Below are 26,386 nucleotides of genomic sequence, written 5' to 3'. Positions count from 1 at the left end.
TACTATATGAACCATATATATATATATATAAACATAAGAGTAGAGAGTGTAGTAGCTCAATAGAGTGAGTAGTTTTCTAGTATATTTGAGACCCTAGGTTCAGCTCCACAAACTGAATAAAAAGTAGGTGTGGTAGAATACATCTGTAATCCCAGCACTCGGTAGATGGTGGTAGGAAGATCAGATGTTCAGTTATCCTCATGAGACAGTGAGTTGAAAGTCCAGCCTAGGTTTCATGAGTCCCAAAAATGCCCCTTCCCCACAAAGCAACAAATAATACATGCTACAGAGATAACTTTCAAATGCAGATTTCAAGTACACTATACCTTAGTTCACAATTAGTGCAAATGGCTTTTATTGAAGCTTTTAAATTTTATTATTATCGCCGGGCGTGGTGGCACATGCCTTTAATCCCAGCACTCAGGAGGCAGAGGCAGGTGGATTTCTGAGTTCGAGGCCAGCCTGGTCTACAGAGTGAGTTCCAGGACAGCCAGAACTACAAAGAGAAACCCTGTCTCGGAAAAAAAAAATTATTATTATCGCATATGTATACATGATGTATGTATGTGAGATATCATCCTATAGCATGTATGTGTGAAGGTCACAGAACAACTTCATGAAGTTGGTTCTCTCCATTTACCTTTATATTTCTTTTGGGTACTAAACTGAGGTTGCCAGGATTGAGTGCCACAACTGCTGAGCCATTTTATCAGCCCTACAGACCCTGGAAGAGAACACTGAACCAAGACATTTTATGCATGCTAATCTGGGACTGTACTTCTAAGTTATATCCCCAGCACTTGAGGCTTTTTTTTTCTTCTCTTCTTCTTCTTTTTTGGGGGGGTGGGGGGTGAGGGTGTGCAGAATATTCTCTGTATCCTTGGCCGTCTTAGAATTCTATTTGTAAATCAGGGTGGCCTTTGTAGACTCAAGAGATCTAAATCTGCCTCCCAAGTGCCAGGGTTAAAGGTGTGGCTACCACACATTGCTGCTTTATCCTTGTTTAGACAAAGACTTATTAGGTCATGCAGGCTGGCCTCAAACTCACAGCAATCCTCCTGCTTCAGCCTCCAGAGTACTGAGAATACAGGTGTGTACCACCATACCTAGTTATTGAGATTATTTGACTGGTTAAATAAATAGTCTCATAACCTTTTCTAGTTGCTTTACTCATTGAGCCTACACTGGGAAAAGATGTGATGTCGGTATTCTTCCTTTCCCTTGGCTTTAAAAAGAATTTATTTATCTTTTTTATTTGAATGAATGTTGTGGCTATGTGTATGAATGTGTGCCATGTGTGTTGCCTGGTACCTTGCAGAGACCAGAAGAGGGTGTCGGATCTCCTAGAATTGAAGTTAGAGACAGTACTGAACCAGCATGTGAGTGCTGAAAAACAAACTCAGGTCTCCTCTGGAAGAGCAACAAGTACTCTCAAGACTGAACACCTGCTCACTTGCCTTTGGACCTTGTTGCAAGATATTTGGTCACACTGTGAAGTCCAAATTGTGAACTAGGAAAACCAGCCCTAGCACACATCTTTTATTCCAAGAGTTTTCTGTTTACAAGTAGTTGTGGTGTGGCTCAGTCTTAACATACATCTTTAACCCAAAAGCTCTCTGTAAAAAAGAGCTAAATAAAGTCAACAATGGGTCAAGAGAACAAGCAACCAGCTGAAAAGGAGTGAACATAAGGAAGTAGAGGGAGAAACTCTAAGTTGAAGGGTGTTTAAGGTGTGAAGGAGAAAGGGCTTTTTCATTCTAGGATATCAGTAGAGCTGAAGGTAAACTGAGTGCTTTCTCTACCTCTCTGAGCGAGCAGGTTTTCATCTCTCATCTCAGCATCTGGCTCCTGAGTTGTCTTTGGTAAATCGAAAGTTTGAGATTTTGTTTTTTAAAACAACAGGATCTCCTCACCTTTAAATCTTGTAAATCTTATCAACATTACACACTGGGAGATTTTAATAAAGAGGAGGGAAAAATGCGTATTAATGTAAGTAAATCTGTAGCTGGACACTAGCACATACTCCTGACCCCACTCAGTGCTTACACATCAGTGAGTCTGAGGCCAACCTGGTCTACATAGCAAGCTTCAGGCCAGCCAGCTACGTAATGAGATGCTATGTCAAAACCAAAAACTGTAAGTTAATATTAATAAATTATTAGTTTCCTTGATGATTCTGTTGTTCTGACTGCAACATAACTAAATCAAGTACAAAATAGCCTTCCTGTGATACATTAGTAGGGCTTGTCAAATTGCGTAAGACCCCAACAACAGTGTATGGAACTCTTGGAAAGAATAATTGCAATCAATTTTCTTCCTTAATTCTACTGTAGCATAAAGACATCTTGAAACTTGCAGCATAAAGTTGGAGCTGTAATCTGATTGTCACACTCCAATGAGATTCTCTTTGCTAGTTTTACTTTAAAGTTATTATTAGTTAATCCATTATTTTAAGAAAGAGTTATGAATCAGGTAAGGTCAAGGCCAACCTGGTATACATAAGGAGTTCCAGGTCAGCCAGACCCTCTGTGTGTGTGTGTGTGTGTGTGTGAGAGTGAGAGTGTGGGGGGGGGGGAGGGAGAGAGAGAACATACAAACAAACGGAAGAAAGGAAGACAGAGGTGGCTAGAGAGCCAATAGGCATAACCTGTATTTTTAACATCATCATCTTTCCTGGAGAACTATTTACTTTGCACAAATACAGATGCATTCAGGTTCAATTGCTGTGTGAAACTAAAATTTTGCCATATTTGATTGTGTCAAATTATAGTTATCGGAAGTAGACACAATAAAGAAAACCCAAAGCGAGGCAACGCTGGAGATAGAAACCCTAGGAAAGAGATCTGGAACCATAGATGCGAGCATCAGCAACAGAATACAAGAAATGGAAGAGAGAATCTCAGGTGCAGAAGATTCCATAGAGAACATCGACACAACAGTCAAAGAAAATACAAAATGCAAAAGGATCCTAACTCAAAACATCCAGGTAATCCAGGACACAATGAGAAGACCAAACCTACGGATAATAGGAATTGATGAGAATGAAGATTTTCAACTTAAAGGGCCAGCTAATATCTTCAACAAAATAATAGAAGAAAACTTCCCAAACATAAAAAAAGAGATGCCCATGATCATACAAGAAGCATACAGAACTCCAAATAGACTGGACCAGAAAAGAAATTCCTCCCGACACATAATAATCAGAACAACAAATGCACTAAATAAAGATAGAATATTAAAAGCAGTAAGGGAGAAAGGTCAAGTAACATATAAAGGAAGGCCTATCAGAATTACACCAGACTTTTCACCAGAGACTATGAAAGCCAGAAGAGCCTGGACAGATGTTATACAGACACTAAGAGAACACAAATGCCAGCCCAGGCTACTATACCCGGCCAAACTCTCAATTACCATAGATGGAGAAACCAAAGTATTCCACGACAAAACCAAGTTCACACAATATCTTTCCACGAATCCAGCCCTTCAAAGGATAATAACAGAAAAGAAGCAATACAAGGACGGAAATCACGCCCTAGAACAACCAAGAAAGTAATCATTCAACAAACCAAAAAGAAGACAGCCACAAGAACAGAATGCCAACTCTAACAACAAAAATAAAAGGGAGCAACAATTACTTTTCCTTAATATCTCTTAATATCAATGGACTCAATTCCCCAATAAAAAGACATAGACTAACAGACTGGCTACACAAACAGGACCCAACATTCTGCTGCTTACAGGAAACCCATCTCAGGGAAAAAGACAGACACTACCTCAGAGTGAAAGGCTGGAAAACAATTTTCCAAGCAAATGGACTGAAGAAACAAGCTGGAGTAGCCATTTTAATATCGGATAAAAATCGACTTCCAACCCAAAGTTATCAAAAAAGACAAGGAGGGACACTTCATACTCATCAAAGGTAAAATCCTCCAAGAGGAACTCTCAATTCTGAATATCTACGCACCAAATGCAAGGGCAGCCACATTCATTAGAGACACTTTAGTAAAGCTCAAAGCATACATTGCACCTCACACAATAATAGTGGGAGACTTCAACACACCACTTTCTTCAAAGGACAGATCGTGGAAACAGAAACTAAACAGGGACACAGTGAAACTAACAGAAGTTATGAAACAAATGGACCTGACAGATATCTACAGAACATTTTATCCTAAAACAAAAGGATATACCTTCTTCTCAGCACCTCACGGGACCTTCTCCAAAATTGACCATATAATTGGTCACAAAACAGGCCTCAATAGATACAAAAATATTGAAATTGTCCCATGTATCCTATCAGACCACCATGGCCTAAGACTGATCTTCAATAACAACATAAATAATGGAAAGCCAACATTCACGTGGAAACTGAATAACACTCTTCTCAATGATACCTTGGTCAAGGAAGGAATAAAGAAAGAAATTAAAGACTTTTTAGAGTTTAATGAAAATGAAGCCACAACGTACCCAAACCTATGGGACACAATGAAAGCATTTCTAAGAGGGAAACTCATAGCGCTGAGTGCCTCCAAGAAGAAACGGGAGACAGCACATACTAGCAGCTTGACAACACATCTAAAAGCCCTAGAAAAAAAGGAAGCAAATTCACCCAAGAGGAGTAGACGGCAGGAAATAATCAAACTCAGGGGTGAAATCAACCAAGTGGAAACAAGAAGAACTATTCAAAGAATTAACCAAACGAGGAGTTGGTTCTTTGAGAAAATCAACAAGATAGATAAACCCTTAGCTAGACTCACTAAAGGGCACAGGGACAAAATCCTAATTAACAAAATCAGAAATGAAAAGGGAGACATAACAACAGATCCTGAAGAAATCCAAAACACCATCAGATCCTTCTACAAAAGGCTATACTCAACAAAACTGGAAAACCTGGACGAAATGGACAAATTTCTGGACAGATACCAGGTACCAAAGTTGAATCAGGATCAAGTTGACCATCTAAACAGTCCCATATCACCTAAAGAAATAGAAGCAGTTATTAATAGTCTCCCAACCAAAAAAAGCCCAGGACCAGATGGGTTTAGTGCAGAGTTCTATCAGACCTTCAAAGAAGATCTAATTCCAGTTCTGCACAAACTTTTTCACAAGATAGAAGTAGAAAGTACTCTACCCAACTCATTTTATGAAGCCACTATTACTCTGATACCTAAACCACAGAAAGATCCAACAAAGATAGAGAACTTCAGACCAATTTCTCTTATGAATATCGATGCAAAAATCCTCAATAAAATTCTCGCTAACCGAATCCAAGAACACATTAAAGCAATCATCCATCCTGACCAAGTAGGTTTTATTCCAGGGATGCAGGGATGGTTTAATATACGAAAATCCATCAATGTAATCCATTATATAAACAAACTCAAAGACAAAAACCACATGATCATCTCGTTAGATGCAGAAAAAGCATTTGACAAGATCCAACACCCATTCATGATAAAAGTTTTGGAAAGATCAGGAATTCAAGGCCCATACCTAAACATGATAAAAGCAATCTACAGCAAACCAGTAGCCAACATCAAAGTAAATGGAGAGAAGCTGGAAGCAATCCCACTAAAATCAGGGACTAGACAAGGCTGCCCACTTTCTCCCTACCTTTTCAACATAGTACTTGAAGTATTAGCCAGAGCAATTCGACAACAAAAGGAGATCAAGGGGATACAAATTGGAAAAGAGGAAGTCAAAATATCACTTTTTGCAGATGATATGATAGTATATATAAGTGACCCTAAAAATTCTACCAGAGAACTCCTAAACCTGATAAACAGCTTCGGTGAAGTAGCTGGATATAAAATAAACTCAAACAAGTCAATGGCCTTTCTCTATACAAAGAATAAACAGGCTGAGAAAGAAATTAGGGAAACAACACCCTTCTCAATAGTCACAAATAATATAAAATATCTTGGCGTGACTCTAACTAAGGAGGTGAAAGATCTGTATGATAAAAACTTCAAATCTCTGAAGAAAGAAATTAAAGAAGATCTCAGAAGATGGAAAGATCTCCCATGCTCATGGATTGGCAGGATCAACATTGTAAAAATGGCTATCTTGCCAAAAGCAATCTACAAATTCAATGCAATCCCCATCAAAATTCCAACTCAATTCTTCAACGAATTGGAAGGAGCAATTTGCAAATTTGTCTGGAATAACAAAAAACCTAGGATAGCAAAAAGTCTTCTCAAGGATAAAAGAACTTCTGGCGGAATCACCATGCCAGACCTAAAGCTTTACTACAGAGCAATTGTGAAAAAAACTGCATGGTACTGGTATAGAGACAGACAAGTAGACCAATGGAATAGAATTGAAGATCCAGAAATGAACCCACACACCTATGGTCACTTGATCTTCGACAAGGGAGCTAAAACCATCCAGTGGAAGAAAGACAGCATTTTCAACAATTGGTGCTGGCACAACTGGTTGTTATCGTGTAGAAGAATGCGAATCGATCCATACTTATCTCCTTGTACTAAGGTCAAATCTAAGTGGATCAAGGAACTTCACATAAAACCAGAGACACTGAAACTTATAGAGGAGAAAGTGGGGAAAAGCCTTGAAGATATGGGCACAGGGGAAAAATTCCTGAACAGAACAGCAATGGCTTGTGCTGTAAGATCGAGAATCGACAAATGGGACCTAATGAAACTCCAAAGTTTCTGCAAGGCAAAAGACACCGTCAATAAGACAAAAAGACCACCAACAGATTGGGAAAGGATCTTTACCTATCCTAAATCAGATAGGGGACTAATATCCAACATATATAAAGAACTCAAGAAGGTGGACTTCAGAAAATCAAATAACCCCATTAAAAAATGGGGCTCAGAACTGAACAAAGAATTCTCACCTGAGGAATACCAAATGGCAGAGAAGCACTTGAAAAAATGTTCAACATCCTTAATCATCAGGGAAATGCAAATCAAAACAACCCTGAGATTCCACCTCACACCAGTCAGAATGGCTAAGATCAAAAATTCAGGTGACAGCAGATGCTGGCGAGGATGTGGAGAAAGAGGAACACTCCTCCATTGTTGGTGGGAGTGCAGGCTTGTACAACCACTCTGGAAATCAGTCTGGCGGTTCCTCAGAAAACTGGACATAGTACTACCGGAGGATCCAGCAATACCTCTCCTGGGCATATATCCAGAAGATGCCCCAACAGGTAAGAAGGACACATGCTCCACTATGTTCATAGCAGCCTTATTTATAATAGCCAGAAGCTGGAAAGAACCCAGATGCCCCTCAACAGAGGAATGGATACAGAAAATGTGGTACATCTACACAATGGAGTACTACTCAGCTATTAAAAAGAATGAATTTATGAAATTCCTAGCCAAATGGATGGACCTGGAGGGCATCATCCTGAGTGAGGTAACACATTCACAAAGAAACTCACACAATATGTATTCACTGATAAGTGGATATTAGCCCCAAACCTAGGATACCCAAGATATAAGATATAATTTGCTAAACACATGAAACTCAAGGAGAATGAAGACTGAAGTGTGGACACTATGCCCCTCCTTAGATTTGGGAACAAAACACCCATGGAAGGAGTTACAGAGACGGAGTTTGGAGCTGAGATGAAAGGATGGACCATGTAGAGACTGCCATAGCCAGGGATCCACCCCATAATCAGCATCCAAACGCTGACACCATTGCATACACTAGCAAGATTTTATTGAAAGGACGCAGATGTAGCTGTCTCTTGTGAGACTATGCCGGGGCCCAGCAAACACAGAAGTGGATGCTCACAGTCAGCTAATGGATGGATCATAGGGCTCCCAATGGAGGAGCTAGAGAAAGTAGCCAAGGAGCTAAAGGGATCTGCAACCCTATAGGTGGAACAACATTATGAGCTAACCAGTACCCCGGAGCTCTTGACTCTAGCTGCATATATATCAAAAGATGGCCTAGTCGGCCATCACTGGAAAGAGAGGCCCATTGGACTTGCAAACTTTATATGCCCCAGTACAGGGGAATACCAGGGCCAAAAAGGGGGAGTGGGTGGGCAGGGGAGTGGGGGTGGGTGGATATGGGGGACTTTTGGTATAGCATTGGAAATGTAAATGAGTTAAATACCTAATAAAAAATGGAAAAAAAAAAAAACTACAAAAAAAAAAAATTATAGTTATCTTTTGTTGGCATTGTCTAGGCTCCGCCCCACAGTTACCTGGCAACAGCCAGGTGTGCCTGACTCACTATAAAGGGGCTGCTTGCCCCCTGCTCACTCTCTTGCCCCCCTGCTCTTGCTCTTGCCCGCTCTTTACCCCCTTCTCTCCCCATTCTCCTCCCACCCCATGTGCTCATGGCCAGCCTCTATTCCACCTCCCTCCCCCCCCCTCTGCCTTTCTCAGTCTCTACTCCCTCAACTCCCCCTCCCCATGCCCTGAATAACCTCTATTCTATACTATACTGTCCTGTGGCTGGTCCCTCAGGGGGATGGAATGCCTCAGCATGGGCCCGCAGAGGCACCTCCTTCCCCTATACCTGATTGCATACCCACCAAATATATTCCTTCTCTCCTTATCTTTTTAAAAAACACAACATTTGTGAACTAATAAAATAAAGTCTTAAGAACATTAGGAGTAAATACACCATCTTTCTTTTCTTTTGCAAAACTAGTTGAGCAGCTTTTAAAACTATAGGCTTCTGCTGTGTGGTTGTAAACAGCTGTAAACCCAATACTCAAAAGGTTGACACAAGACAGCAAGACTATAAACTTAAGCCTGCCTTTCCTGGCCTCCATACATATGTAGATAACGACACACATACAAACACAGGTGCATACACACGTAAACACACACACACACACACACACACACACAGAGTAACTTATAAAAGTTTTCTTTTCGTTTGTTTGTTTGTTTGTTTGTTTGGGGGACAGGATTTCTCGGTGCAGCCCTGGTTGTCCTAGAAATCTCTCTGTAGCCCAGGCTACCCTTAAACTCAGAGATCTGCCTGCCTTTGGCTCCCAAGTGCTGTGATTAAAGGCATGTCCCACCACTGCCCGGAAATAATAAATTCTTTAAAAAGAAAAATGTTGCTCTTAAAGCCAAAGCCAGTCTGGTGGTGTTGGTGCATGCCTTTAATAATAATAACACTTAGGAGGCTGAGGCAGGAACTTTAAAACTTGAGGCCAGTCTGGAAACACAGTGAGATCCAGTAACAACAACAACAACAAAAAAAAAAAAAAAAAAAAAAAAGGGAAAAAAAGAAAAAGAAAGAAAGAAAAAAGAAAATCACCAAGGATGAGACTCACAAAACTTATCTTCTTTAAAATAAAAATATCGTTATCCTTATTTGATTAAAAAAACAAACAAACAAACAAACAGCCAAACAACATCCCATATAGCCCAGACTGCTCTGGAACTTATTACGTAGCCAAAGATGCCCTAGATCGATCCAAAGGCTAGATACAGTCTATGCTACCTGCTACCTGCTACCACTCCCTGCTCAGAAGTGCTTTCTTCACCCAAATTATTATGTGTCTCACAGAGAAATTCAGAAAAGTATGATTAGTACTGTTAACCCTTTAAGTTTAATATTTACTTCTTATTCAAAGAGAAATTCCTGTCAGGTAGTGGTCTTCAATTCCAGCACTCAGGAGACAGAGGCAGGTGGACCTCTATGAGTTTGAGGCTAGCTTGGTCTACAGAATGATTTCCAGGACAGGTGCGGCTGCAAACAAAAACCTTGTCTCAAAACACCCCCAAAAAAGAGAGAGAAAAGTATGGGGGAGGAGGAGAAAGAAAGGAAAGGAAATTTCCCACTTCTCAATGTTAAAGCCAAAACAATAATTTAATGCATTATACAAGCAGAAACATTGAGATAATGGAAGGAAGCATTTGTATGACAAACACATGGTTTTGTAACATAATGGGAAAAGACTGTATCACAAAACTGTCACATACTTCAGGTATGAATACACTGGCATCTGATACTGCACTAGGTAGGCTAAGGACACCAGCACTGAAATTTTCAGTTAAAAGTTCTTGGATTTAACACTCTAGTGGGACATGGTGATACACATCTATAAACTCAGCTGGGGAAACAAGACAAAGTTCAAGACTAGCCTGGGCTACACTGTGAGATATTATCTCAAAATAGAGGTAATAATAAAAAAGGTCTTAAAATCATAAACAACCACATCACTAGATTTTGTTTAAGCAAGCCACAGCTGCTGGAATCAAGAAGAGTTGTTATAATGACCTTAAAAACAAAGTCTGAAGTCTTTTTCTGAATTTTCCACAAAACTGTTGACGACCCAAGAGAGAAACAAGTTTTCTAGGTGTGCAGGCTACACTCTAATTTGACCTTATGTACCATTTTATCATACTTTTTATACCTAAAATCCTGAGTAAGTATATTGTCTTCTGAAATCCCTATGCTACATTTTTAAAATCTTTCATGCACTACAGAATCTTAAGGTAACGTGAGTCTTGCCATATGCTTTTCTCCTTCATATTGTATGCATAAACTAGTCAAGAAGTCCTCTGGATTTTTCCTCCCAAAGGTCCAAGATAAGCTGTTTGTCCCTGACCCCTTTATAAAGAGATTGATAGCTCAGGCTGGCTGGCTAGCCTAAAACTATGTATGCAAGTACAGCCTTGAAATTTATTGTCAGGCCTTCACATACTACTTGTGGGGAGTTAGAAGCATTAGCAGCCATGCCCTATTAAGGTTTTCAGGTATAAAAGATATTCTTACATAGTACATTCAAAACAAGTTGTTCCAGTCAGTTTTTCAAGACGGAACGTGCAGCGGCTGCCACCTAACTACCTGCTTTGCCCCTGCTCTAACTCTCATCTTGAGTACTCCTTCACTGCTTTATCTATCATTTGGTACCTGATAGTTACCTGAAACACACATCTTCAAAAGCTACAACTCACTTTAATACTGCTATTACTTTTTAATTTAACATCTGACCATCTCAAATAAGTATTTATTAACCACTGACTACAGTTAAACAAATGTAATTTTACCTGCCTGCCTAGAATGAAGTTATATTTAATTTCTTTTTTCCTATAAACCGACATTATTTGCTTTTTAAAAAAAACTTCATAGCTTATATGAAAGAGATAAAGGTATAGATTTTGTTTAGATTACTTAAAGCAAAGCCTACACACCTGGGCATCGTGGCACAAGCCTTTGATCCCAGCACTTGGGGAGCTAAGGCAGGTAGATCTCTGTGAGTTTGAGACCAGCCTGGTTTACACAGTGAGTTCCAAATCTGCCAGGACATAATAGTGACACCCTGTTTAAAAACAAAAATAAAAACAAACAAACAAAACCCCAACAATGACAAAGCCTGCCTTTTCCCAGACTTTAATCTCTGTATTCACATCATAGGCTACGATAAACACACACACACACACACAATTAACTTTTATAAAGGTATCTATTACAATTTAAAATGGCAATATCTAAAATCTCTTAGGCATGGTACATGACTATACTCTTCGGGAAGGAGGAGGATAGTGAGTCTGTGGGCTACATAGTAATATCTTATCTCAAAAACTCAAAACCAAAGCGAGCAGTGGTAGAAACCTGCAATCTTAGCACTTGGAAGTCGAAGCAAAGAAGCAGAAGGTAAAAGTCACTCATCCTTAGCTACACTAGTGAGGTCTGAGGTCAGCCTGGGTTATAGAAGACCCCATCTCAAAAAAAAAAAAATCTGTAAAATAAGTATTTTTATATAAACACTCATACATATTGGTCCTTATCTGTCATTACACTTAAATGTTTAAAGCATACTTATTAAATCCTTCTACAACCCACCATCATGCTCTTGTCACAGATAAGGAAACCAAGATGCTTAAGGTTATAAAGCTGACCAACAGTAGGAAAGGGGCATCTGATAGCCTGCCCCAACAGCCTCACTTATACAACACTACTGATCATCAAAACTTACAAGAAGAGAAGTGTATGGTTTCCCTAAGACCATATACTTTTGTGGTCTAAACTTATAAACGAACCACACCCAATTTCTTCAACTGATCCTTAAGATTTATTGCTGACTATGCAACAATACCCAGATTATTCCATGGAAATTCTTTCAGGAAATTAACACCTCACTATTCTCTTGCTTAGTGACTTAACGAAAGAAAGACTCCACAGCCCCAGCATTGTAAGAAGAAATTTAATTTCTATAACAAATTAAAATTGTAGAAATTTGTAAAAATTTACATTGTTGATTTTGCTTCTGGGCAGTTCTAGAGATGGAAGCACACTACCATTAAGTCCCACTGCCCAAGCCCACAGCTACTTTAAATAATGGGTTTGAAAGCTCCCTGATTATAACTACCTTCAACTACTATAAACCTTAGGATTTAATCTACAGCTCTCAGTTTTTAGAGTCTATAAAAACAATTTTTACATGCCTATTGAGTACCAGGTATCACACAACAATCAATATGGGACTGAACTATTATATGAGAATTACTATTTTTCTTACTTTACACATGAGAGAAAATTTAGAAATTGAGTTGTCTGATAGAACATGGCTAATGGCTAGAAAATAAACTTCTCCCAAACTCAAATATGCTTGCTGGCTGCCAAGGAGTCTCCTTACAGCATGCGTATCACACTATGTATCATAGCGTCAGTCCTTTCCAGATGAATGAGAAGCTCTTATCTCAATTTTGCTATTTTTACTGTGATTTAATTAAGTTTAGTTTTTGAGACCAGGTCTCTACTCCCTTGGCTGCACTAGAACTTCTGTATGGAACATGATGGCCTCAAACTCACAGAGATCCACCACCTCCGCCTCCTCAGGGTTAGGGTTAAAAGTGTGCCCATCACATCTGACAGTTTTACTGTGGCTGAGACAAGGACAGCAAAAGGAAAGGTGTGCCTGTGTGTGTACCTGAGATCTGTTTTCTTTTCAATGCTGAGGATGGAGTCCAGGGCCTTGCTCATCCTGAGCAAACTCTACCACTGTGGCTGGCAAGAAAACTCTGCAGGCAGAAGGTGTTGATCCAATCCTGACAACGAGAATTCAAACCATGGAAACCACATGGTGGAAGGAAAGAACTGACTCCCACAAACTGTCCTCTGATCTCCAGATTTACAAGCCCATACATGCACACATACATAAATAAACACATTTTTTAAATTATTTTGAAAGAAAAAAAGCAGCTACCATGGAAGGTTGTTTCAAAGTTGGAAACATTAGAGAATTTCTTCTTTTGGGTCACCTTCTCTATCAGATCAGAGCTGCTAGGACAAGTTGCTTAGCTGTGTTTTGCCTTGATTAATACATGACCTGAGTTCAATCCCCAGAACCCAAAAGACAGAAGGAGAGATGGGACTTCCACATTGTCAAGTTATTCTCCAATATCCACATGTGGGCTATGGTGCACACCCATACATACATACATACACGCAAAATAAAGGCAAACAGATTTTTTTTTAAAGGAGCTGGAGTCTCACTATGTTGCTTAGGCTGGTTCTAAACTCCTGCTTTCAAGGAATCTTCTTGCTTCAATCTCCCAAGAAGCTGGAATTACAACTTCACTACCATGCTCATCTTAAGAAATATCTTTGATATGGTCATTAAAATGACCTCATTTCTCAATGCTACAAAGAATCATTAGCTTTAGTCCACCCATGACAGTCTAGTGGAAGCTATCTGGATGCTTAAAGTCTACTATACAGAATGGGTAAGAGAAGGAGGCAGCAAAGAAAATGAGAGGATAAAGACTGGGTAGAAAGAGATGGGAAAAGAAAAGGAGATGTGGAAAATATCACAGACATAAAATAAATTAAAAATATAAACAAAATGCTTTTGGGCATATTAATTATGCTTATGGCATTATGGCCAATGTAGTTATGATCTGTTTAATGTTCATTATTTTCCAATAAATACTTACACATTGCTTACAAACAAAAACAATTTCTAAGGCTTATTTTAATGCTTAGCTGTTTATGTTTAGCACTGAGGATCCTTCAGGGCTTCCCATACGCTACACAGGCGTGTCTCACTCAGTCACAGTCCCTATGCTTAATTCACCTTCACAGGGTCTCATGAAGTAGCCTTAAACTCACAATCCACCTGCTTTGGATTGCAAAGTGTCTCGGATTACAAGGATGTGCCCTATTTTTAATTTTTTGAAAGCTATTTAATCAACTTATAGCCGTATTAATACACATATTGAAAATAAGTTCTGGCTCGGTGTGGTAGCCTCTGTATTTAATCCCAGCAATCCAGAAGCAGACACAGATCTCTATGAATTCTAGGCTAGCCTGGTTTACTTAATGAATTTCAAGACATCCAAGACTATACATTGAGACCCTGTCCAAAAAAAGTAAATAAGTAAAAGCTTCTAATAAGACACAATTTATACTAATCTACAAACATTCAAAGTTTTAGTATAATAACAAAAGACCAGGGAATTTATATTTTCAGATTATATACACTACTTAAACATGAACTTAAGAGGATGGTGGTGAACCTCTGATCTTAGCACTCAGAGGCAAGCAGATCTATGTGAGTTCGAAGCCAGCTTGATCTACAGAGTGAGTTCCTGGACAGCCAAAGCTACACAGAGAAACCCTGCCTTAAAAAAAAAAAAAAAGAAAGAAAGAAAGAAAAAGCAAAAAACAGGGTCCAGAGAGATGGCTCACTTTGGAGTTCAATTCTCAGCAATGGCTCACAACCATCTATAATGGGATCTGATGATCTCTTAGGTATATAACAGAAAAAGTACTCATATACATAAAATAAATACATAAATCTTAAAAACAAAACCATGAGCTTAAGGTACACCAAAAGGATCCTATTTTTTTCTTTTTGTTCTTTTAGAGCTGAATCTCAGCTAGCACAGGCTTGCCTCTACCTAAGATGACCTTGAACTCCTGATCCTCTTCCATTTCTCAAGTGGGATTACAGATGTGTGTCACGGGCCAGACAAGAATGCTGTTTTCTAAGCACACCATATTCAGTAAGTATACTTGAAAGAGGTGTGTGTGTGTGTATTTTATGTATGTGTATGTCTTTGCCTCTCTGAGTTAATTTCCTTGAAGTCCAGAAAAAAACGTTGCAGTCCCTGGAATTGGGAGTTAAAGACAATTGTGTGTAGCAGGATTTTCCATGTCCAATTAATTTAATTATTAATACAATAAGAAGTTTGTGATTGGACAGGGAAAAGGGAGGTGGAGCGAAGAGTTACAGAGAGAGAGAGAGAGAGAGAGAGAGAGAGAGAGAGAGAGAGAGAGAGAGAAGACAGGTGGAGAAGGAGGAGGAAAGATGGAGCAAGAGAACGATGATCCATATTTTTTTGTGTGGCTTTAAATAGCCACAGGTGGCTATAAATATCTTAAAGGATAGAATAATTGGGATAACTTGTCTAATCTAGGTGGGCAGCCTATATCATTATATTGTGTGGGCAAATTGTGAATTGAGAATTTAATGGTATATAAATCTGACTGGTTAATTATAAGCTTCAAGAGTTTTGGTTTTACAGAGTTGCTGGGTTATTGTGACATTTAACCTTGAAGTGAGCTGTCACTGAGTGGGGCCGACGAGGCAATGACCACCAAGGGAACTCGAGAGCTCTGGGCCAGAGTCTGCCGAGATGAGAACACCCGCAGGTGCCCAGCGGGGCACAGGAACTTGCTGTTTATTTTCAGTATTTCCCACAAAAATTGTGAGCTACCATGTGGGTGCTAGGAACCAAATCTGGGTCCTCTGCAAGAACAGTAAACATTCTTAACTCTGTCAGCCCCCAAAGAAGTGTTTTCCGTTTAGAACCTAAGTTATAAGACTTGCCAAGTTTAAACTATTGGTATCATGGATCCAATTAGTGATACATATAACTTCACCAAAACCATGTTCTCATAGTTTCCTCAGTTCCTCCATCACAACAGTGTGTCTATTTTTAATTCTTTAATGATATATATGGAAGAATTAATACAAAGAACCTGGTCTACAGAGCAGAGTTCAAGACAGCTAAGGCTCCACACACACACCTTGACTTGAAACAAACAAACTCCACAAAAAATAACTTCACACACACACACACACATACACACACACACACACACACACACACACACGTACACATCCTACACATAACTCTAAACAAATTAATTAGAAAAAAGTTTTTTTGCTTTACAAAGACAAAAAAAATTTAACTGAAATGTCCAGGAATAGTGGTGTTTGCTCAGCATTTGGGAGGGCAGAAGGAACATCAGTTTGAGATCAGTCTGGGCTACATTTCATAAATAATAATAAAAATACAAACAATAATGATGAGTATAAATATACCAAACTGGAAAACATGCATAAGCACACTAGGGATGCAGCTATCTATCTGAGTGCTCTCCTGGATAAGCAGGGCTCTGACGGGACCCTAGATCCACAGACACCAGGCGTGGTGATGCACCTGTAGCCTCAGCATCTGCAAGTAGAGTAAACTCACCTCAGTTACACAGTGAGTTTGAAGATCAACTTAAGCTATAGAAAATTTGTCTCAAAAACATCCACCATCACTAGGGAGAAAAACCACAGCAAAAACACCCTACCATATAGAACTGTATGATCCAGCTACACACATCCTGGGCAAATATCCAAAGAATTTTAAGTGAGCATATTCCAGAGATACTTTTTTTGTGCTTACTGCTGTAATATTCACAGCAACTTGAGATATAGAACCAAACTAGATGTCTATCAAAATACAAATGGATAAAGAAAATGTGGTACATACATACAACAAGATTTTATTCAGCAGTAAAGAGAACTCAAAATTTTGACATTTACAAGAGAATGGATAGAACTAGAGATTCTTACGGCAACTGAAATAAGCCAGAATCAACGGGATATAAATGGCTTGTTTTTTCCTTACATGTGGAATCTAGATTTAAATTCTGTATAAGTAGGACATGAAAGTAAAAGAGACTATGAAAGAAAAAAAATCTACAGGCAGGATAAGAGAGAAGAACAAGAGGTTAATGCAATATATTCAATGAAAGAAAAGGGGAGAGCTTTTGTGGGGTGGAACAACCAGTAGAGGAAAGAGGAAAGACAGGGGAGGGCAGTTGGAGAATAAAGCCCAGGTATAATGGCACCTGTGCATAAAGCGTTAATAGTGAAACCCATTTCTTTATATGCTGACAAAATAATTTAAAAAGACTTCTAAATTCTTCACATTCTCACCAATATTTACTTCCTTCTTTTCTGTATGCATGTTTTTAGATAGCAACCATCCTGAAAGCTTAAGTGGTATACGTGGTATAATTAGGACACAGAGTATTTGGGGAGTGTAGTGGATTGTATATGCTTAGTCCAGAGAGTGAAACTATTAGGTGTGACCTTGTTGGAGTAGATATGGCCTTTGTTGGAGGAAGTGTGTCACTGCGGGCATGGGCTTTTAAGACCCTCCTCCTAGCTGCCTGGAAGACAGTTTTCTCCTATTGGTCTTCGGATGAAAATGTAGAACTCTCAGCACCTCCTGCACCGTGCCTGCCAGCACATTGCTATGTTCCCACCTTGGTGATACTGGACTGAACCTCTGGACCTGTAAGCCAGCCCAAATTAAATGCTGTCCTTTTAAGAGCTGCCTTGGTCATAGTGTCTGTTTACAGCAGTAAAACCCTAAATAAGATAGGGACATCATAACTAAGTACAGATAAGTGATTTTTAACAGCATGGTAGGACCAGTGCCAAGAAGACAGATGGGGAAAAGTTAAGTAAGGAAGAAGACTGCTTTAATCACAGCATTAGAAGACAGAGACAGGTTGATCTCTGAGTTCCAGATCAGCCTAGACTACCTAGTAAGATTTTTGTCTCAAAAACATTAAGTTAAAAAAAAAAAAAAAAAGAAAGAAAAGGAAAGAAAGAAAGAAAAGAAAAGAAAAAAGTTGGGTATAGAAGTATATACCTTTAATCCCAGCCCTCTGGAGGCAGAGCCATGTGAATCTTTGAAAGTTCAAGGCCAGCCTGGTGTATACAGTGAGTTCCAGGACAGCTAGAACTACAAAGAGAGACCCTGTCTGTCTGTCTGTCTGTCTGTCTGTCTGTCTGTCTCTGTCTCTGTTTCTCTCTGTGTCTCTGTCTCTGGAACACACACACACACACACACACACACACACACACACAGAGGAAAAAAATCGAAGCTGCAACTGTGATTCCAGCACTTGAGAGATAGAGGCAGGAAGGAGAGCTGCCCACAAATCTCAGGCCGATTTGCTCACATAGTGAGCCCAGCTCTCCCAGTGCTACACAGCACTCAGTGTCAGCCTAGAGATGTGGTGGTGTGCACTGTTAATCCTGGCACTCAAGAGGCAGATACAGGCCGGTCTCTGTAAGTTTGAGTCCTGTTTGGTCTATAAAACAAGTTCTGGACCAATTGGGGCTACACAATGAGACCCTCCCTATCTCAAAAACAGGATGAGGGAAGACTGCAAAGAAAAGAATTAGCAGTTACAAAGAGATGTGGTCATGAGAGTATAGTCACCAATGCAGAGATTTCTTTGTTTGTTTGTTTTGTTTGTTTGTTTTTCGAGACAGGGTTTCTCTGTGTAGCCCTGGCTGTCCTGGAACTCACTCTGTAGACCAGGCTGGCCTCGAACTCAGAAATCCACCTGCTTCTGCCTCCCAAGTGCTGGGATTAAAGGCGTGTGCCACCACTGCCCGGCCAATACAGAGAATCTTAAATCATGATCTAGTGGCCAAGAACATGAGCATCTTCTGGTAATTTGTTTAAAATAAACATTTTGGGATCCTGAGCAAGTAGAGTTTAATTGGAAAGTCTTAACAGTACAACTCTGATAAACTCTCTAAGGGATTCTGATACACACTACATACTTAAGAGTCACTAGGCAAGTCCAATCAGAGAACTAGAATTATATCTAATTAAAGGAAGCAGTAACATGCGCTTTCAAGTGCACAGGGCCTTGTATGCTAATAATAAATTTGGAGAAAGAACAGAGAAACTCCTCAGCTTCTATGGCCCTATTCCTCTTAATTATCATTGCTCTCAAAACTCAAAAATATATTCTTTTCAGCTCTCCAAAGAGTATTGACAAAACATGACCATGTGCCATGTCCAAGAACCACTAACCTGTATCTACAATATTTTGATTTGCTTGCTTGGTTGTTTTTTTGGTGATCAGTACAAAAGCCAGGGCCTTGCACATGCTAACTACATCCCCTTTTTTTGTTTTGTTTTGTTTCAAGACAGGGTTTCTCTGTGTAGCCCTGGCTGTCCAGGAACTCCTTCTGTAGACCGATTACAGCAAGGACTGGGATTTACCTCTCTCGTTTCCTAGGAATAATACCAAGATTATTCACTTGAAACAAGTCTTAGTCTAGGGTTTTTTTTCAACACCAAATAGTGTCCTAAATCTTAATCAGAGCATCTCCAATTACAAATGCTCAGGGCAAACTCCCTCTAGTCAGAGTTAAGGCTGAAAAGCAAAAGTCCTTTGAACATTTCTCACAGCTAGGCTAATTTTTTTCTCTTGTGTTTTTGGAAGCAAGCATAAAGCCTTGGGGAGTGGTTTTAATTTTAGACAGGTCAATCTCTGGTCTTTCTCAATATATTACAATGGCTCCTTTTTGTTGACTTGTTAAGTTCTATGCATATCTCCCTCCAGATAGTAGTCTTGCTAGTCAGTTGACTTCAAACTCATTTAGTAGCCCAAACTGTCTCTGATCTCCCAATCCTCCTGGTTCAAGCTCCTTACTTCTAGGCATTCACCTCCACACCTGCCTCCCACTCACATCTCTTAAAAATATGAGTCATTTGGAACCAGGAGATGCCCTAAGGCAGCAGGTGCTTGTTGCTTTAACAGTCATTTGAGTACACCCTTGACCTTTTAAAAAATGTATTTTTTAAAATGTGTATTTGTGTTATACCTATGTGGTGGCTTAAATATGCTTGGCCCACAGGGAATGAAACTGTTGGGAGGTATGGTCTTGTTGGAGAAAGTGTGTCATAGTGGAGGTAGGCTTTGAGACCCTCCTCCTAGCCCCATGTGAGCCAATCTTCTGTTTCTTTTGGATAAAGAGGTAGAGCTCTCAACTACTCCAGCACCATGTCTGCCCGGACCCTGCCATGCTTCCCACCATGATGATAATGAACTGAAGCTTAGAACTAGTAAGCTAGCCCCAATTAAATGTCCTTTATAAGAGTTGCCTTGGTCATGGTGTCTCTTCTAAGACAGTCTACCTGTATGGATGTAAGCTGTGAGTGCATCTGGTCAGAAAGACGGTGTCAAACCCCCTGGCACTGGAGTTACAGCTGATTGTGAATCAACATGTGGTACTGGGAATTGAACTGGAGTCCTCTACAAGAGCAGAAAGTGCTTTTAACCCATGAACCATTGCTCTTGCCCCTTTTAAAAAAAACAAATAAAAATGTTGGCCTCAAACTTAATCATCCTGCCTTCACCTCCCAGATGCTCAGATTACAGAGGGTACAAATAAGAAGGAAGGGATTATCATTGTAAGGAATCTTTCATATTACTGGAAATAAACTGTACCTCCTCTTAACACAATAATTGTTAAGAGTAAGGAATTTTTCATATTACTGGAGATAAACTGTACCTCTTCTTAACACAATAATTGTTAGACTACACTATGGCAGAAACTTGATAATTATGCCCTATCTACTCCCATCTTCTCGTTTTTTTCTGTTTTAATTATTTTCAAAATTCATTTATAAGATGTTTCTTAATTTACCTAATAGCTACCATGAAGCATTAATTTCTAGTATTTGTCTCCCTTTCTAAGATCCCTCAACATCTCAATATGCCATTTTGAAAAACTGGCTTTATATCTGGGTGGTGGTGGTACACTTTTAATCCTAGTACTTGGGAGAGAGAGGCAGATAAATCTCTGTGAGTTCAAGGCCAGCCTGGTCTAAAGAGTGAGTTCCAGGACAGCCAGGGCTACACAGAGAAACCCTGTCTGGAAAAGGAAAAAGAAGAGAAAAGAAAAGAAAAAAGGAAAGAAGGAAGGAAATAATCATTGTAAAATGTATCATAGGGCAGTTTTTACTGCATACATCTCACTCTTCATGGCCTATCAAAATTTACTCAAATATACTTTATGACCTAAACCAATGCAATCCCAATATTAGAAAATGCTAGTAAGAGGAAGTGGGCTGCAATCACTAACAAGTAAATGACTATTGTTTCAACATATCTGAGAGAGAAATAATAATGGTTTCACAAGATCAAGGTAGGAGAAAAATGCTGACTCACAGAATGGTTGAAATAGTAAAACAAGGTGTAGCAAATCCAGAGAAATAGGAACATCAGAACATATACACCTCAATTTCTTTATTGGTAACTTAAGAATGGCCACAGAACAAGAACAAATCTAATTTCACCATCCCCTTCAATTTTTAACAGTGAATACAACTAGAAACTTTTCCAGGCTGGAGAGATGGCTCAGCAGTTAAGAGCACTGACTGCTCTTCCGAAGGTCCTGAGTTCAAATCCCAGCAACCACATGGTGGCTCACAACTATCCATGACGAGATCTGGTGCCCTCTTTTGGAGTGTCTGAAGACAGCTACAGTGTACTTACATATAATAAATAAATCTTTAAAAAAAAAAAAAAAAGAAAAGAAAAGAAACGTTTCCTTTCTTTCCCCGTGTGACTCCATACTGAATTTGTAAAAGCCTCAGCATGACTTTTTAGTCTACATGCAGTACTAATCACAATAATATGGGGCTAGAACTTTAGTTTAGCTCTATTGGTAAAGTGCTTGTGTAGTATGCATGAAGTCCTGGATTCAATCCCACATAGAGCAACACAGTGAGATCTAGGCCAGTCAGGGCTACAGCTGCCAATCTAGATCACCAGAATCATTAGTTGAAAAGTGCTCCACTAGCTGGGCGGTGGTGGCACAGGCCTTTAATCCCAGCACTTGGGAGGCAGAGGCAGGTGGATTTCTGAGTTGGAGGCCAGTCTCGTCTACAAAGTGAGTTCCAGGACAGCCAGGGCTACACAGAGAAACTCTGTCTCAAAAAAACAAAACAAAAAACAAACAAACAAAAAAGTTGTCTTCTAACCTCCAATGAATACTGTAGTATAGATATGTCAGTATCTACACACACACACACACACACACACACACACACACACACACACACAGAGTCTGAGTAAAATAGGCATTTCTTGCAGCAATGAAAGTTAAGAGGGGGAAAAAAAGGTTAGACCACCACAAACAGAGCAAATAAAACCCAAACTTATATTTTAGCACTGCTTTGGGAAACATTATTTAAAACCAATCCCACGCTAGTAAGTTTGCTCTCAAGTTTAGCACCCAGGAGAGTACCATGACTCTCAGCCAAATTCCTTGATCAAAGAAGTATAGTATGGTGGTGGCTGTGGAAATGGTTCAGTGTAAAAAGTTTTAGTGAAGAAGCATAAGGACCTGAGTTTACTCTCAGGCACTCAAGTAAAAAGACAGGCATGGTGGCACACAACTATAACTCAAGTGCAGAGGCAGAGAAGTCATTAGGGCTGGTTGGATAGTAAATCTAGCCTAATGAAGTGTTAAGTCCCAGGTCTCAGAGAGAGACACTGTCTCTTAAGCAAAGGTAAAAGAGGGGAAGATGGCTCATCAGTTAAGAACAGAGGGTCTGAGTTCAGTCGTCAACACCCACATCACACACTCACAGATGCCTGTTATTCCATCTGTAGGGGAATCTGACATCTCTGGGCTACAAGGACATCTGTACTTATGTATATGATCTGGACATGATGGCTCATGCTTTTAAGCCCAGCATATGGAGGTAGAGGCAGGTGGGTCTATTTGAGTTCAATGCCAACTTGCTGTACAAAGTGAGTCCTAGACAAAGGGCTATATAATAAGGCCCTGTCTCAAATGAACAAGCAATTAATCAAACAAATCTTTGAGACTAAAGAGATGGCTGAGGCATTACAAGCAATAGCTGTTCTTCCAGAGGACCCAGCTTTGATTTCCAGTACTCACTTCATGGCTCACAACCTTCATTTCCAGGGGTTCTGACTACCTCTTCTAATCTTTGTGGGCACCACATACACATATGATATACATATATATATATACATACATGCAGGTAAAACATTCATACATATAAAATCAAGTAAATCTAAAAAAGTTTAAGGAGTGTCAGCCTTGGTGGTACACACCTTTAATCCCAGCACTTAAGAGGGGGAGGCAGGCCAGCCAAGGCTACAGTACATTGAGACCCTGTTTAAATTACTAAAATAAATTAAGAAAAGCATGTGTACTCATCTTGCATAGGACCCCAGTTCAGTTCCCAACACCCACATTGGGCAGCTTACAACTACCTGTATCACCTCCTTCAGGGGATCCAACATCCTCTTCTGGCCTCTGAGGGTATATATGCACACACACAAATACACATATAAATAAAAATAAATAAATCTTGGGCTCAGTGGTTAAGACCATGTGTTACTCTTGCAGAGGACCTAAGTTCAGTTCCCAGCATCCACATCAGTCAGCGCATAATTGTAACTCCAACTTTACAGGGATTCAACACCTCTGGCTTTCACATCAACACTCACACCAACACACACAATTAAAATTAACTAAAACAATACAAAACAAAACAAAAACCACATGGTGGAAGGCTGCTGAGAAAAAGACACCCGAGGTTCACCCCTGCCTTCACAGGCATCTGTACAATGGAGACAGAAGCAGCAGCAGCACATGGTAAGTTCAACAACAGTTCAGGCTACCTGAAACTCTGAAAATCAGTAACAGCAACAAAAACAAAACCACATGAATAACAAATTCAATGACAGTCTGGGCTATGTGAAAATGGAAATTTTCCTGGCCAGGTGGAGGCAGAGGCAGGTGGATTTCTGTGAATTTGAGGCCAGCCTGGTCTACAGAACTAGTTCCAGAAAAGCTAAGGCTATATAGAGAATCCCTGACAAAAACCAAGCAAACAAGAATCAACCCTCAGAAAATCAATAACATCAACAGTAACAAAATTCCACAGATGAAAATTCAAGGACAGTCCAGGCTATCTGAAACTGTCTCAAAAATAACAACAGCAACAATTACAAAACCCACAAACAAATAAAAAAACTCACAAAATATCAAACTGTTACAATTTATCTATATAAATAAAAGTATTTATACTTTATTATAAAGTTTTAAAACATTGGCGCATTTGGTAGGGACTATGTTTTAGTTTTGTAGCACCTTATAATACTTAAGTCTTGACAAATTGAATATTACTATTTATAATAGTTGAATGTTACTATTTAAATTAAAATCATATTTTCAAAAAAAAAAAAAAACCAAGAGTTCAATGGAAAAAAAAATTTGTGAGGCTAGGAAGATCAGTTAACACAGAATGCATACTATGAAAACACAAAGATGTGAGTTCAAATCCTAAGCACCCACCTAAAAGGAGCTAGGCATTGCTGAGCTTGCCTGCAACCCAGCACTGGACAGCAGAGAGAGGTGGGTCCTCAGAACTCCGCTGGTCAGAAAGCCTTGCCAAAAGACTAAGCTCCCAGGTTAGTGAGAGAGCCTGTGTCTAAAGTCAGTAAGGTAAAGAGGGACAGAGGGACCTGATTTCTTCTTTTGGCATCCACATGCATAGGTGCACCCCGTCACAAACACGCATTTAGAAAGAGGTATGCCATACACACATGCATACACATGTAGGTACTGCTTTTACATACACATAAAACAGGAAAAATACACATTATGTCAAAAGTAATACTACTCTACCTACAGAGCTAGTTCCAGGTCATTACATGTCATTACAACTAAGTTACATTAAATTCAGAATGTTATAAAAAACAATCATGTATGTTATATATGCTATAGTTAGTGAAAAATTAAATTCTATGATGCCCTGTTTCTAGGACTGGAACTTTAAATTTTCATGACTAAATTATCCATGTATTATGTCCCTTCTTATAAAGCACACCAGAGAATAATCTCAACTAGAGGTATAAACTCTCTTCTGGTCATTCCATTTAAAGTATAACAAGATCTGCCCATTTCTGTGACTGGTAATCCTAGAAGTGAGATCTTATAAGGAATACACTTTGAGTATTAAAAACTAAGTGGAGCAGGGCAGTGGTGGGGCACACCTTTAATCCCAGCACTTGGGAGGCAGAGGCAGGCGGATTTCTGATTTCGAGGCCAGCCTGGTCTACAGAGTGAGTTCCAGGACAGCCAGAGCTACACAGAGAAACCCTCTCTGGAAAAAACCAAAAACCAAAAAAAAAAAAAAAAAAAAAAGTATTTGATGAATCTGAATAATCTGGTATATCCTTATATAGTTCAGTATGAAAAGAAAATCGAGTTGAATAGCAAAGAACGCCTCATGAAGAGGAGGAGCACAGAATGTTAAAGAACAAGGACTAAAGATTCTGAATTCTAAACACAGGTGAGCCCCTGCCCCAAGTCAACACTTCTCAACCATAAATTAGTAGGCATATTCAAATATAAGTTATAAAATGCTTGAAAAACCTTTAAAAGTTTTGTTTGTTTTTTTTTAATTAAAGAGAAAAAAATTCATTTTCCTAACCTGCTCCACACAAATCCCAATGGCCTTGAAATCAGTACTGGTAAGTGTGGCAACTTAGATTGAAAGTATGCTCAGTAACTACAAAGCAGCATTCAAGGACCGGGCTTCAGGCTTAGTTTAATCACAGCTGAGTACATAAAGACATTTATGTTGTCAGTGCTGTCCTAACAAGAAGCTAAATCTCAGGGTACAGTACAGCCTTGCCTGTGAGAGGGCGAAAACTTCAAGAACAAAGGAAACGGTGAACTAAATAAAGTGCGGCAAAAAGTAGGTGTTCTCTATTAAAGGCTAGTTATATTTAATGAATCTCACACGTCTAGAGTAGATACTCAGCTCCTACTTTAGCCAATAAAGCTAAACAGAGCTGTTAATTGAGACGCACTTTGGGAATAACCCAAAACAAAACATCCAAACCTAGCAGAGTTGTGTGTGTGTGTGTGTGTGTGTGTGTGTGTCTTTCTCTTTCTCTCCCCAACTCTAATGACCCCTACCCTCCCCCCTTGTAATTTTTCCATTTTTCCTTTTCTGTATCTAAGAAAATTTTTCCAAAATAGGCTTCAATAATCACATATAATAATGACTTTAAAATACACCTTGGAAGTACATTCTATATATAATAACTATTAGGGAGAAGAAGAATATACAGAAGCAAAATGAGTAGAAAATATAACTTCCGGAAAAAATTGCAAAAAGAGACAGAAACTAAAAATTATAAAAAGATATGATATGAAAAAATGTAAGCTACACAGAAGTCTTCCCTTACAAAATACTTTAAATTTTTTTAATTTTATAAACTGCACTGATTTGTGTATGTGCATGTGGATGCACACATGCCACAACACACATGTGACAGT

The 26,386-nt window shown here is 39.3% G+C and overlaps 1 protein-coding gene across 17 annotated transcripts in view; it reads right to left on the bottom strand.

The window, feature by feature from the left end:
• Csnk1g1 (casein kinase 1, gamma 1) overlaps positions 1 to 26,386 on the bottom strand; it is a 136,048-nt gene that overhangs the window by 95,221 nt on the left and 14,441 nt on the right. For 3 of the 17 annotated variants that reach the window (XM_011242704.2, XM_011242706.2, XM_030244226.1), the window contains one exon: positions 12,881 to 12,998. The exons of the other annotated variants lie outside the window; for them this stretch is intronic. The gene's annotated coding sequence lies outside the window, so the exon portion shown is untranslated. The remainder of the gene's footprint in view (positions 1 to 12,880; positions 12,999 to 26,386) is intronic. 17 annotated transcript variants of the gene reach the window in all.

This window comes from Mus musculus, chromosome 9, assembly GCF_000001635.26.
Source record: "Mus musculus strain C57BL/6J chromosome 9, GRCm38.p6 C57BL/6J".
Classification (NCBI taxonomy): Eukaryota; Metazoa; Chordata; class Mammalia; order Rodentia; family Muridae; genus Mus; species Mus musculus.
Note: the sequence above shows the minus strand (reverse complement) of the source record. Positions and strands in the feature narration are given on the sequence as shown.